We start from the raw sequence: 14,473 nt of genomic DNA on the forward strand, positions 1-14,473 counted from the left end.
ACGTGGGAGAAGACCCGAATAACCAAAGACCTACACACACACACACACACACACACACACACACACACACACACACATATATATTTGGGATTCAAACCCATGGATAAAATAGTCAACAAAATTAATACAAAGCTGGTCCAGGAAAGGGCAACGGTTGTCATGCTTATTGAAAAAGATATTATTAATACATGCCCCAATGCATATAGGAGAAAAAGTAATTTTGCTATTTTTATAAACATACAAATATCAAGTTTACATTGATACATTACAATTACATTGATACAAATATCAAATTTAAATCAATAGCTGTGAAAGGACAGGGGGAGCTAAAATCAGTGGCAAACTGAGTTTATAGAAAATGAAGAGTGAAAAAATCTGCCTTATACCAGACTAGGCCTTTTGTCATTTAGTTTAATCATAGATACATACATTTTAGCCATTGTCTACCTACTGCAGGATGAAGGGCTCTTCTGCATGTTTCCAACTATATGGTTCTGAGCTTTCTTTTGCCAATTGGGCCCACATACATACATACAAACATTCATACATACATACATCTCACAATATAGCAAACAAAAATAGAAGCATAATGTAGAATAGATAACTTGAATCCTACTGCTAAATATAAAATGCATACAAAAAATACATCCAAGAAGCATTTCTATCCATTCTAACCCAGGCCAGGAAAACAGCCAAGTCTTCAAGGACTTCTGGAATGTCAATAGGGTGAGAGCCACATAGATTTCAGGAAGGATCTCACTCCAGAGGGCAAGCATCGCAACACAGAAATGTTAACGTTGCTGCCTGCCTTTTTGACTTCCTACAATCCATTTGCAATTTTGTTCCTTCCTCCCAGGAACAAAGCCCTGTTTTGGGGGGCATTTTTGACCATTTTTGGGCCCTTTTGGGGGTCATTTTTTGGCCATTTTTCAGACCATTTTGGATGTTCAGTAGTAGCAAATAAATAGAGAGGGAAATTGTACCTTGTTGAGGCCTTTGACTCAATTTTCCTCTCTATTTATTTACTACTACTGAACATCCACAACGGCCCAAAAAATGACTCGGAAAACTGGCCGAAAAACTGGCCCCAAAATGCCCTGAAAAGAGCTGAAAGACAGGATGCACTTTTCCTAGTATGCATGGGAGGTTAAGCTGAACTGTTACTGGGTTAATTATTTTCACTATTAGGAAAGGTCCTAAAAATTTCGGTTCCAGCTTTTTACTGGGCAACTTCAATTTTATATATTTGGTTGGTAGGTAAACCCGATCTCCCACATGGAAGGGGGGCTGGAGAAATCAGTGCTTATCCACTTGTTTTTTATATGCCTCAGCGACTTCTGTCAGTGCTTTTTTGATGTTTTCCCACCTCTTCTTTAGTGATTCCATCCACTCAGTCAGGGTCATGGAGGATGGTGGCTCCCTGGGCAGCTTGGGCATGGAGACAAAATCCATGCTGCTGGTGACCTGAAAGAGGGTCAGGCCAGTGCTGCTATGTATGGTGTTGTTGTAAACAACTTCTGCAAATGGCAGCAGGTCATAACATAACATCTTATATATTGCTCCACCATTGCGTTCACTCGTTTCGCAGCCCCGTTCATACTCAGATGGAAAGCCAAGCTAAGTCCTTGAGTGGACCCAATTGATTTCAGAAACTCCCTCCAGAACTTAATGGTGAATTGGATGCCTCAGTCTGAGATTAATCGGATACTCCATGCAGTCAGTAAATTTGTTTGATAAAATCTTCGCCAGTTTCTTTGCTGAGGGTAATCCCAGTGAAGTGGGCAGTGAAGTGGGCTTGCTTGGAAAACTAATCTATCACCATCCAAATCACTGTATTTCCTCCACTCTCTGGGAGCTTGACTATAAAGTTCATTGTGATTTCCCCCCATGGTCAGTTAAGGTTGGCTACTTGCTGGAGGAGCCCAGGAGGTCTCCCAGGTCTCATTTTCATGGCTGCACAAGTGGTACAGGTCATAATCTTCCACATCGATCTTCATATTTGGCCACCAAAACTGACTTCTGGCCAGGTGCAGCACTTTCTTTTTTCTTTTTTCTAATTAATATTTTTATTGCATTTTTACAAATAAACAAATTTTACTCACATTTTAGGCATAACTGTGACCATTTACATACCATAACATTCCAATTCAAATACACTCTATACATTTTTACTATAGATTTTAATTCTACTTCTATTTTGTCTATTTTTTTTCTTTTTTCTGTTCCCAATCCAGTTGTACCACTTCTCCCATGATACATAGTGTTCTGAATCTATTTGTCCTTTCAGTTCAATTCTTAATTTGTCCATTTCAGCACAATCAAATATTTTTTATTAAAAAGTTTTATCAAATATTACAACAATTTTTCCCATTCCTCCTCCCCCCATCCCTCCTCCAAACTCCCTTTTGCTCTTTAACTCCCCTTTCAACTAACAAAACATAATTCAAAAAGAAAAAATATTTTTTTTTGTTTCATTCATAAGCTATTTGAAACGATAGTCCGATATTTGTTTTGAATATAGTCAATCCATCTTCTCCATTCTGATATATATCTTTCATTTGAATGGTCCTTCAAGTATGCTGAAATTTTTGCCATCTCTGCTAAATTCACTACTTTTAATGTCCATTCTTCAATAGTAAGTAAGTCTTCCTTCTTCCAATACTGCGCCACCAAAAATCTGGCTGCTGTTATTAAATTTAAAATCAATTTGGTCTCTATAACCGTACAATCCATAATTATACCCAACAGAAAGAACTGTGGAGTAAATTTTATCTTCTTCTTGAGAATATTTTGGATAATCCACCATATTTTTATCCAAAATGCCTTAATTTTTTTACATGTCCACCATATATGATAATACGTGGCATCATCACATTTGCATCTCCAACACTTAGGTTGCAAACTTGGATACATACAGGCTAACTTTTTAGGATCTAGATGTCATCTATAAAACATTTTATAAAAATTCTCTCTTAAGTTTTGGGCTTGCATAAACTTTACATTTTTAACCCATATTTTTTCCCACGTTTCCATCATTATTGGTTCTTCAATATTTTGTGCCCATTTTATCATACAGTCCTTAACTAGCTCTATTTCTGAATCTATTTCTACCAATGCATTATACAACATTTTTATATGCATTTGACTTTGGTCTCTAATTTGTTTTACCAAGTTCTTCTCATTCTGCAAAATACCAGTTTTCTGATCTTCTCTCCATCTAGCTTGCAGCTGTCCATACTGAAACCATGTTTGAATTATCATTTCTTCTCTTAATTGATTCAAAGATTTTAATTGTAGTATACCTCTTTCCTTATTAAGAAGCTCTTTATAAGTAGTCACATCTTGTTTTTGCTCTACACTTATGTTCTCTATCGCGTGTCTGGGTATTACCCACATTGGTAACTTATTGTTTAATTTATACTGATACTTTTTCCAGACACACAATAAAGCATTCCTTAATATGTGACTTTTAAAAGTCTTATCCACTTTCTTATCATATAATAAATAAGCATGCCAACCATAAACCAAATCATATCCCTCAATATTCAATATTCTTTCTTCTGTTGTATTCATCTAAAAACTAATTGCTAATAGGGCAGCTGCCTCATAATATAATCTTAAAATTGGGCATTTTGAGATCTCCTCTTTCACGTATATCCTGCATTATTTTTTGCTTTATTCTCGGTCTCTTTCCTGCCCAAACAAAATTATTAATACCCTTCTGCCATATCTTCAAATTTTCATCTTTTTTAAGTATTGGTATCATTTGAAAAAGAAATAAAAACTTAGGCAAAACATTCATTTTTATTGCTGCTATTCTTCCCAACAAAGATAATTGTAATTTTTTCCAATTTTTCATCTCTCTCTGTATTTTTTGCCACAACGGACCATAATTATGCTTAAATAATTTCGCATTTGATGTCATAATGTAAACCCCTAAATACTTAACTTTTTTTACTATTTCAAATCCTGTTAGTCTTTCTAATTCTTCTTTTTGATTTGTAGTCATGTTTTTAGTTATTATCTTCATTTTCCCTGCATTTATTTTAAATCCAGATACTTGTCCATATTGATTAATTATATCCATTAAACCTACAACCGACTGTAATGGTTGGGTTAAAGTAACAACCAAGTCATCTGCAAATACTCGTAATCTGTAGTCATACTGCCTAATTTTAATTCCCTTTATTTTATCCGACCAACATATTTTACTCAACAAAAATTCCAAAGTCAAAATAAATAATAATGGAGAAAAGGGACATCCTTGTCTTGTTCCTTTTTCTATATTAAAAGTATCTCTTAAGCTACCATTAATTATTATTTGTGCTGTTTGTTTGCCTTTGCCTCTGATATATTGCCCTAATAGAGTGTGTAAAATATTCTCCAAACTGCATCTTTTCTATTATTTTCAATAAGAAATGCCAATTCAATCAATCGAATGCTTTCTCCGCATCAAGAAATATTAGCACCACAGGGACTTGGTTGTTCTTCCCCAAATACTCTAATAGGTTAACAACTTGCCTTACATTACTCTTCATTTGTCTACCATTTATAAAACCAGTTTGATCATTATGAATCATCTGTTGCATGACTGTCATTAACCTATTTGCTAGTATTTTAGCAAAAATCTTATAATCTGTATTTAAAAGTGATATAGGCCTGTAATTTTTGGGCTGGGTGTGGTCTTGATCCTCCTTTGGAATCAAAGAAATAAAAGCTGCCCTCCAGGATGGGGGTACATCTCCTCCAGATTGTATATTAGTAAATAATTCCTTAAGTGGTCCCACCATTTCTAACTGCAAGTATTCATAATAAGTGGCTGTCAAACCATCCATCCCAGGGGCTTTACCCACTTTCAACTGCTTAATTGCAAACATAATTTCCTCAGAAGTTATCGGTTGATTTAAACCCTCCCTTTGCTTTTTTGTAATTATAGAAATATTCTCTTTCTGTAAATATCGATCTATATCTATACTTTGAATTTTATCACTAGCATACAACCTCGTATAAAATTCTAAAAATGCTTTTTTAGTCATATTTTGCTGATAAACCTTTTTACCTTTATATTCTATTTTCTCTATAGTCCGTGACTATTGTTTTTTCCTTAACAGATATGCTAACCATCTCCCTGGTTTGTTAGCATTGCAAAAATTATTGTGTTTAGCATATTGCAAGTTAGTTGCAACTTGGTCTGCCATTAACATATTAAATTTCCCTCGCAGTAAGTTAATTGCCTCTTTTATTTTCTTGTCTGCTGGGTTCAATATCAAAGCTTGATTTTTTTTTATTTCCTCTTCTAAGTCCTTCCTTTTTTTTCCTGTTTATGTCTATGTTTATTGTTCAAATATATCAAAATACCTCTCATATATGCTTTACTTGCATCCCAAACCATTTCCATAGATGTACCCTTATGCATATTCATAATGAAAAATTCTTTCATAAGTTTTTTACATTCTTTTACATTTTCCTCATATCTAAACAGATTTTCATTTAACCTCCAAGACCTCTTAAATCCCTTTCCATACTCTAATTCCATCCAAACTGAACTATGATCCGTTAAAACTCTTGGACATATCTTCGTCTTCTTCACCCTAGAAAAGAGATCATTAGTAATTAATATAAAATCAATCCTAGAAAAAGATTGATGTCTATCAGAAAAAAAAGTAAAATCTTTTTCTTCAGATTTCCTCTCTCACCAGATATCTCTCAACTCCATATCATCCATCATTTCAAAAAAACGATTTTGGCAATCTGGCACGTGTTGAGATATTCTGCAAGAGCCCCTTCTTATCTTTTTTAGTGTCCAAAACTCCATTCCAATCACCCAATAAAATGCATGATTTATAATCCCATTGTAGTAACCTGGAATGTAAAAGCTTGTAAAATTTTTCCTGTTGTTGGTTTTCCTGTTGTTGCATATACTCCAATTAAAAGTATTTTTCCCCTTTTATTAAAAGTTCAATTGCTATGGATCTTCCTTGATCGTCTGCTTCAATTAGTTTAGCAATTAAGTCTTTTTTTAGGTATATAACTATACCATTCTTCTTCTCTGGAGCAGATGCAACAAAATGTGTACCTAACCTTGCATTTATTAAATATTTTTGATCTTTCATTCTAATATAAATCTCTTGTAGACAGATTACTTCATTTTTAAACTTTCAAATAATGAAATATTTTTCTCCTCTTTTGTGGTTAATTTAGGCCATTAACATTCCTAGTCAGAAATCTAGTTGCCATTCTTAGCACCCTGAAGCTTCTGGAGCATCTGCATGCATTTTACTTTTTGGCCTTACTCCTCCCACTGCTTCTGTTTTTGTAGTTTGTTTAGTTGTCCTCTGGAGTTGCTGTCACATATAAATGCCTAACACATAATGTATGTGACTAACAGCATGGTAAAGTAAGAGTTAACACAAAACCACCCCCACTTGCCTTCTCCCCTTAACCCCTCCTTACCTTGACTCCACCTCCTAGGTATATAAGGGACTGCTTCGAAGTCCAATTGTAGTTCCAGTAGATCACCTGTGATTAGAATAAGATGTTCTGAATAAATAATTAATGTTAAAAATATCTATGGTCTATGCCAGTTATTGGGTTAGATCCTCGAATTAAAGTAACAAATATGGTAGCAGAGGATGGTTAAAAAAACCCATAACTCCAAAGCATGACCGAAAATAAAAAGAGAATAAATACCAGAGTATATTCAAAACAAATGGCGGTGTAACTAATGCTAGACAATAAAGAACAAACACCAGAGTTAAAACACATGCCAGAGGACGATGAAAAAAGAACCAAGAAGAGGGCTGATGACACATTAGATCCACGAGAGAACAATGACCTGAGGCAAAATCTACTGAAGCTAATAGAATCAAACACCTAATCGAGAAACTCCGGTACCTGATAGAGGAACACAGGGCAGAGAACGAGGGCCGCGGAATAAGCCTGAAGAAAACAGAAGACAGCCCGGTGAGAAACAAAACACCCAGCAACTTCCTTCCTTCCTTCCTTCCTTCCTTCCTTCCTTCCTTCCTTCCTTCCTTCCTTTATTTATTTATTTATTTATTTATTAATCAAATTTCTATACCACGCTACTCCCGCAGGACTCAGGGCAGTGAACAGCCAAGATAAAATACAGATAATACAAATATTAAAAAATCCCTTAAAATTATTAAATATTTTGGCCAAAACACAGATTAAAACACCCAATTTATAAAATCAAACGAATTAAAAATTTAAAAGAGGAGAGTTAGGCCAGGCCAACCTGCTGAAATAAAAAAGTTTTGAGAGCACGATGAAACGTGCACAGGTCCAGGATCCTCCGTATCTCTGGGGGGAGCTTGTTCCAGATGGTAGGTGCCCCCACAGAGAAGGCTCTCCCCCTGGGGGCCACCAGTTGACACTGTTTGGCCGACAGCACCCTGAGAAGCCCCTCTCTATGGGAGTGTACTGGTCGGTGAGAGGCTATTGGTAGCAGAAGGCGGTCTCGTAAATACCCCGGTCCGATGCCATGAAGCGCTCTAAAGGTGGTAACCAAAACCTTGAAGCGCACCCGGAAGACCACCGGGAGCCAGTGCAGCTCGCCTCATGAATCAGCTGAGAGAAGTTTCGCGCCAATTTTCGAAAGGCAGCCATCTTTGATTGAGCAACCAACAAAGATGGCCGACCCTCAACCTGTGAGAGGCCCAAATTCAAAATGGCCGGCATGAACGATCCATACACAAAAACAAAAGAAACATCACATGACAAATATAAAGAAAGATCTGAATCAGACCCCGAAAGCCCACCTACTGAACTCGAGGTAGAAAGGGCCATAAAAACACTAACAGCTGCTTTTGGCCCAGAAATGAAAATACCCACTCACCTCCCGAACACACCTAAGACAACCAGGAGGCGAGAGGCAACGATGATCACACAAAGGGAAACCACTCAAGGGATGCGGAAATCGCCACCAGAGCACTGATGCCGCAGCACACCCCGGACGAGAACCATGCATTCACGCTGCCAACGCGAGTGCAGCAACCTCACCCGATCAAACAAGTCTCCCCACCAGACAGCACACCAGCAACCGAGGCGAAGTCTCTACCATCTTTCACTTACTGCTGGCCTCTCAAGACTGAATCCGAGCCCAACCTGATAGAACAAGGCTTTCAATCAGGAGCAGCAGCAAAAGGAACCTCTTCCGACGACTCCAGAGCGAGAATGATACTCGCGCATGTGCAAAGCCACTTTGAAAGGAGTAAAGAAAAAATAATGCAAGCCTGTCCATTTAAACTGCCAGCTAGTATACCATTGCCATATTGTGGCTTCCCTCATATTCAGAACCATGGACAGCCACCCTCTGTAAGTAATGTTTCTCATAGCCCCGGGATTCTACCTATTGATTTCCCAAAATTAAAATTAGATGGGTCTAACCTCCTGGAGTGGAATCAACAACTCCAGGTAGTGTTCTTAAGAGAAAATATACTATTCCTAATTACTGATCCCCCCTGAAAGACCATGGACATTTGAATTAGACTGTTTACACCATAAAGCATTTTATCTGCTGATAGCCAGCATCTCTCCTAGTATATACCCCAGCATCAACCACTACTTAACTGTAACAGAACTGATTCAAAAAATGTTTGATCTGTTCTATAGCAAGAGTGTGGCCACCACAACTAGAATTTCTAGAGATTTTCACTCAGCAAGATTAAAAGCAGGGACATCCATGAGTGAGCACCTACTAACTTTAAATGCCACCAGAGCTGAATTATTAAAGAGGGGAGAAATTATAGCTGAGGAGAGTATGAAAAGTATCATAATTAACTCTCTGGATCCCAGCTGGGATAACTTCATCGCACAGCTGGACAGCCTTACATTAGGACACCTCTCAACAGAAGAACTAACCAATAAATTGATAGCTGAAGACAATCTAAGGAAGGACCGCTCCCTGCAACGCCGAGATCACAGACCTATCAAAAAGGGTGGGGTTCCAAAATAGAGATCACGACACACCTGAGTGTTTCCTATGTAGTTCTAAGAACCATTACAAAAGAGACTGCCCTAGGAACACCAAAGGAAGGGAACACTACCAGCACAGAGACAGACAGGATTTCAGACCTAGATTCCAAGAGAGGCACTCCCCAGATCATAGATACAGGCGCAGAGATTCACCCAACCCAAGAGATAAGCACAGAGACAACTCTAGGGAAAGTCAGTCAGGATCACTTTACGGTCTTGGAGATCAAGAAAACAAAGACAACCTAGTAAGGAAGAAAAATACATGGCTCTTAGACTCTGGAGCATCTAACCACACCACATACAACAAGGAATTACTATCATCATTCGCTAAGGAGAACTACCTAATCAAAGTAGCCAACCAAAACAATGTATTAGTGACCGGTAAGGGAAACATACACTTACCAGGAGTAGGCAAAATAGAGGGGTATTACTAGTTCCTGAAATACCCTACAATATACTTGCCATTTTAAAATTAAGTAAAGACATGGGCATTGAGACCACATTTAAGGAAGGAAAGGCATACATGAACAAGGGTAGTAAAAACATAGGTAGGGTCATAATCAGAGGAGGCCTTCCATACCTTAACCCTGAAGGAAATGATCACCCAAGTGTAAATGCTAACATAGACACCAAGGAAAGCCCAGCACTCACCGAAAGCATGAGAAGTAACTATGAGGGAATAGAGGGAAATATACCAGAAACCACCCCTCATGACTGCCACACTTACAATTCACCAAATAAGGAGAAGATTTCAATAGGCAAACCCATACATGATGAATGTGCACATCTTTTACACAGGAAGCTGGGTCACATTAGCTTCCCTGTTGTACAAAAAATGATTAATTGCTTGATGGCTTGAAAGTAAAAGGTTGTAAAAACTATCTTGTGTGTTCATTGTGTAAATGCTCTAAACTCAAAACCAAACCCAGGCCAAAAAAGGCAACACAAACATCTAACTCCATTTTTCAATTAATCCATATGGACTTAGTAGGCCCCTTGAAACCCTCCATAAAATACAAAAAAAGATTCTTTTTGACCATTGTGGACGACTTCAGTCATTATGGATATGTGTACACCTTCAACCATAAGAACGAGGTATACCAGAAGTTTAGGGATTTCTATAAGAAAGTGGAGGTTCAGCACAACACCAAAATTAAGCAAATAATGACAGACAGGGGATCTGAGTTCCTATCAAGGGATTTTTCAAACTGGCTAAAGATGCAAGGGATAATACACTTCACTTCCTCACCATTTTCTGCCTTCCAAAACAGAGTTGTAGAACGCAGGAACAACACACTACAAACCATGATCAGGTGTGTTCTGGAAGATGCAGGTTTGGGGCAATTTTTTTGGGCTGAAGCACTCATTTATTCCAACTATACAATAAATAGATTATGGTCTAGTGTGATAGACAAACCCCCTTATGAAATAATGTATGGGAGGAAACCAAAGATAGGACACTTACACATATTTGGAGTCATAGCAGATGTGCACATACCAAAACAACTACGACATAAGGGGGACAAGGTATCAAAAAGATTGAGGTTTATGGGATATGAACCTGAAACAAAGGGGTTCAGATTCGTAGACAAACACAATAGATTTATAATATCCAGAACAACAGTTTTTCATGAACATGCCAACTGGTCAAAGATACACCTAAATGAAGTACACTACAATCATTGACAAACAAATGATAAACTAAGTGAGACCTCTCAAATAGTGACAGGGAATAGGGAACAAAGGAAACACAAACCTAAACACCAAGAAGTAAATACCAGGGAATGGAAAGAAAATCACCCAATCATAAAGTTAGTCACACTCTCAAAAAAGGAAGCCAGATATTTGCACGAAACAGAGATGCAACCAGACAGACCAATTAGAATGAACAGGAATCAAACTCCTAAAAGATTTGAGAACTATGTCTTGTCCATACAAACTAACTTCTTAACCCCTAATCAACAAAACCGAAAAAGGATTTCGACTTTCACAGAAAGAAAAAATCCTAGCGCTCTTGCATAAATGCAGTATGATGGATGCAAAGCCCTGTGAAACACCAATGCAACCGGACTTCTTTAAAGAATATGTATAATGAAACCAACACATTCAATGATAACACACTCTATAGGTCCATCCTGGGGTCTTTACTGTATTTAGCAAACTGGACAAGGCCAGACATCAACCTCCTATCCAGACATGTCTGCAAACCCAACGTATATCACTGGGAAGCCATCAAATGAATACTCAGATACCTAAAATATAGTTTAGATGCTTGTCTTTATCGGGAACCAGAAAAATCTAAGGAACCAATTCTAACTTGTTACGCCGACGCTGACTGGGTAGGGGATGTGAAGAGCAGAAAGAGTACATCTGGATATATTTTTTTCATCAATAAAAGTCCAGTGCATTGGTATACAGGCAAGCAAAACTTAGTGGCCACATCCACTGCTGAAGCAGAATACATATGCTTGTCCAAGGCAGCCAATAACTTAACCTGGTTTGATTACTAACTATCCAGCATCTGGGCTGAACCAACATACCCAATCATTATATACGAGGACAATAAAGTGGCCATCGATATATCCAAAGCAGATGCTATAGGCCAAAGGTCAAGACATATTGACATCAAACACAAACATGTCAGACAACTTTTGAACATTGGATTCATCAAAGCCACGCATTGCAAGACTGAAGAACAGACTGCTGACATCCTCACAAAACCATTGCAGAATAAACAACATGCTTATTTAACATCAAAATTATGCATTCACTTATAATACATCCTTCTCCTGGTCAAGACTAAATCCATTATCTGTTAGGCATTTTAGAGGGGGTTTTGTCACATATAAATGCCTAACCCATAACGTATGTGACTAACAGCATGGTAAAGTAAGAGTTAACACAAAACCACCCCCACTTACCTTAACCCCTCCTTACCTTGACTCTGCCTCCTAGGTATATAAGGGACTGCCTCGAAGTCCAGTTGTAGTTCCAGTAGATCACCTGTGATTAGAATAAGATGTTCTGAATAAATAATTAATGTTAAAAATATCTATGATCTATGCCAGTTATTGGGTTAGATCCTCGAATTAAAGTAACAGTTGCTGGACTTCCGGTTTGCTAGCCTTCGGCGACGACGGTGCCTTTTTAAGGACCGCCAGCCCCGCCGCCTGTAGAGCCGCTTTGCGATCGAGAAGCGGCTCGAAAACTTCAAAATCCTGAGGATTGTTGGAGGAGAGATAGCAGGGCACAGGTCGAGCCCCTGTAACCCCCCAGGGAATTGTTTCTGGGGAGGAAACAGGCGCGGCTCCCTCCCAACCTGCTGAGACTCCGGGCGGCGTGGGACGATTCTGCTTTTGCAGAACAAGCCGGCTGCAGTAAACATTTAAAGCGAAAGGAACCAACTTTAACAAGCAGCGGATATACACTTGAACCCTGAAACTTGGAATCGCAAGTATTAGTGCTTTGTTGACTTTTCAATTTAAGAAAAAATGCGAATGAGTGAAAGTGACTTGAAAAAATATGGCGCTCAGTATTAGAGTTAACGAGCCAGCAAGTGTGGATTGGTGAAGTCATCTTGCTCTGTTACAAAGTTACCAAGTTGCTACAAAGTTGCTTCGCTTGTAACAAGAGAATAAGAGAGAAATTTCTCCTTTTTCAATACTGGACTTTGCTTTACTTTAGTTTTTATTTGAATAAATCTGGGGGACTTTTTTAGAAGTCTTTGTGGAGGTGGGAGAGGAAGAAGAACTTCCTTTTTTAGTAAAACTAGCTTACGTGGCAGGATGGCCTCAAAGAAGCAGGAAGCAAAGGCAACAGGGGGTGGATCTCCCACACATAAAACACAGCCTCCCCCTGAACAATAGACACAGACTCAGAAAAAAGATTTTGATGTGGGAGATTTAAAAGAATTTATTTCTAAAATTCTGGATGATAAATTTCAAAAATCTCAACAGGAGATAGATGATAAACTTCAAAAGTCACACCAGGAATTTATGCAGGAAATTAATGAAGTTAAAGATATGGTGAAACAGAATCCAAATAAGGTGACCAAAAAAATATCAGAAGTGGCATCTGGCCTGGCAGAATTTATTATTAAAGTTGATTCTAAAGTTGAAGAATTTAAATCAGAAGTTAATGTTAAGATGAAAGACAATGATTATAAAATTGCTGATGTTGACAATAAAATGCAGAGAATTGAAAATGAAATTGTGATGGTACAATTCAGGGCAATGGAGTTTGCAATTCGGCTTCGAGGAATTCGAGAAGAGGATAGACAGGATTTGAGACAGGTTTGTTCTGAGGCTCTGGCCAAGATCTTACAAGTTAATCCTGATGTGGTTTTTCACAAAATAGATAAAATTTACAGAGCAAATTCTTGGGTGGCCAGACAAAGACAATTGCCCAGAGATGTGGTCATATATTTTACAGACAGAGAAATAAGAAATGACATCCTGCAAAAATCCTTTTACACCTCTGTGCAAGTGGGGGGCTCACGAATTGGAATTTATAAAGAATTACCTCCTAAAATGTTGAAAACCAGAAAAGAATTCGGTTTTCTTGTTAAAGAATTGCAAAATCTACAGATATCATTTCGGTGGGACGCCCCAGTTGGTATAATTTTGAGATACAAGGGAGAAAGATATCGTTTGAACACCGTGGAGAAGGCAGAGCACTTCTATACTACTACTCTTAAGGAAAGAACACCATCCCCACGTACATCTACAGTTTTGGACATTAAGGAGAGTGATGAGAAGCAACCTCAACGAGAATTGCAAGAACAGTCTAAGCAACCAGAGGAAGTGCAAGGCGCAGAAGGAGGTTTTCTGGATGAGCCTCTGCTGGAATCTTCTCCAATCTTGGACCCGGTTCGGATGATCGAAGTTAAGGATCAACGTATAACTCGAGCTCAATCTAAATTACTTAAACAAAAGCAACAACAACAACAGGAAAGACAAGACAAGAAGGGAGACAAGACTACTACACAAGAGACTGGAGCCATGGGGGGAGCGACTCCGAAGATTTTGGATGATATTCGGTTATTCTGCTCTTTGCTCCAGAAAGATGAAGATGATGCTTAAGTGTTTATCTTGGAATGTGAATGGGTTGAATTCAGCACAGAAAAGGAAGAAATTATTTACATATTTGAAACAATTTAATAATGATATAATTTGTCTACAAGAAACACATATTACAGTTCAAGATCAAAAATACTTGATAAACTCCAAATTAGGAATACATTTTATATCTTCAACGTTGCAAAAAAAGAATGGTGTGGTTATCTATGTTAATAAGAAATTTACGGCTAAAGTTATAGAAACAGATGAAGATGGTAGGTTTGTAGCAATTGAATTATTTACAACATATGGCCAAATTCTTTTGATAGGAATTTATGCTCCCAACCAACAACAGGATTATTTCTATAAAATGTTACATACTAAAATACTACAATGGGACTATAGATCTATTTTAATCA

At 37.9% G+C, this 14,473-nt stretch overlaps 1 protein-coding gene across 1 annotated transcript in view; it reads left to right on the top strand.

The window, feature by feature from the left end:
- The window catches only part of STAC (SH3 and cysteine rich domain), an 88,858-nt gene that overhangs the window by 68,629 nt on the left and 5,756 nt on the right, over positions 1-14,473 (top strand). The gene's annotated exons all lie outside the window — the stretch shown is intronic.

This window comes from Pantherophis guttatus, chromosome 4 (genome assembly GCF_059756535.1).
Source record: "Pantherophis guttatus breed Tessera chromosome 4, ASM5975653v1, whole genome shotgun sequence".
In the NCBI taxonomy this organism is placed as follows: Eukaryota; Metazoa; Chordata; class Lepidosauria; order Squamata; family Colubridae; genus Pantherophis; species Pantherophis guttatus.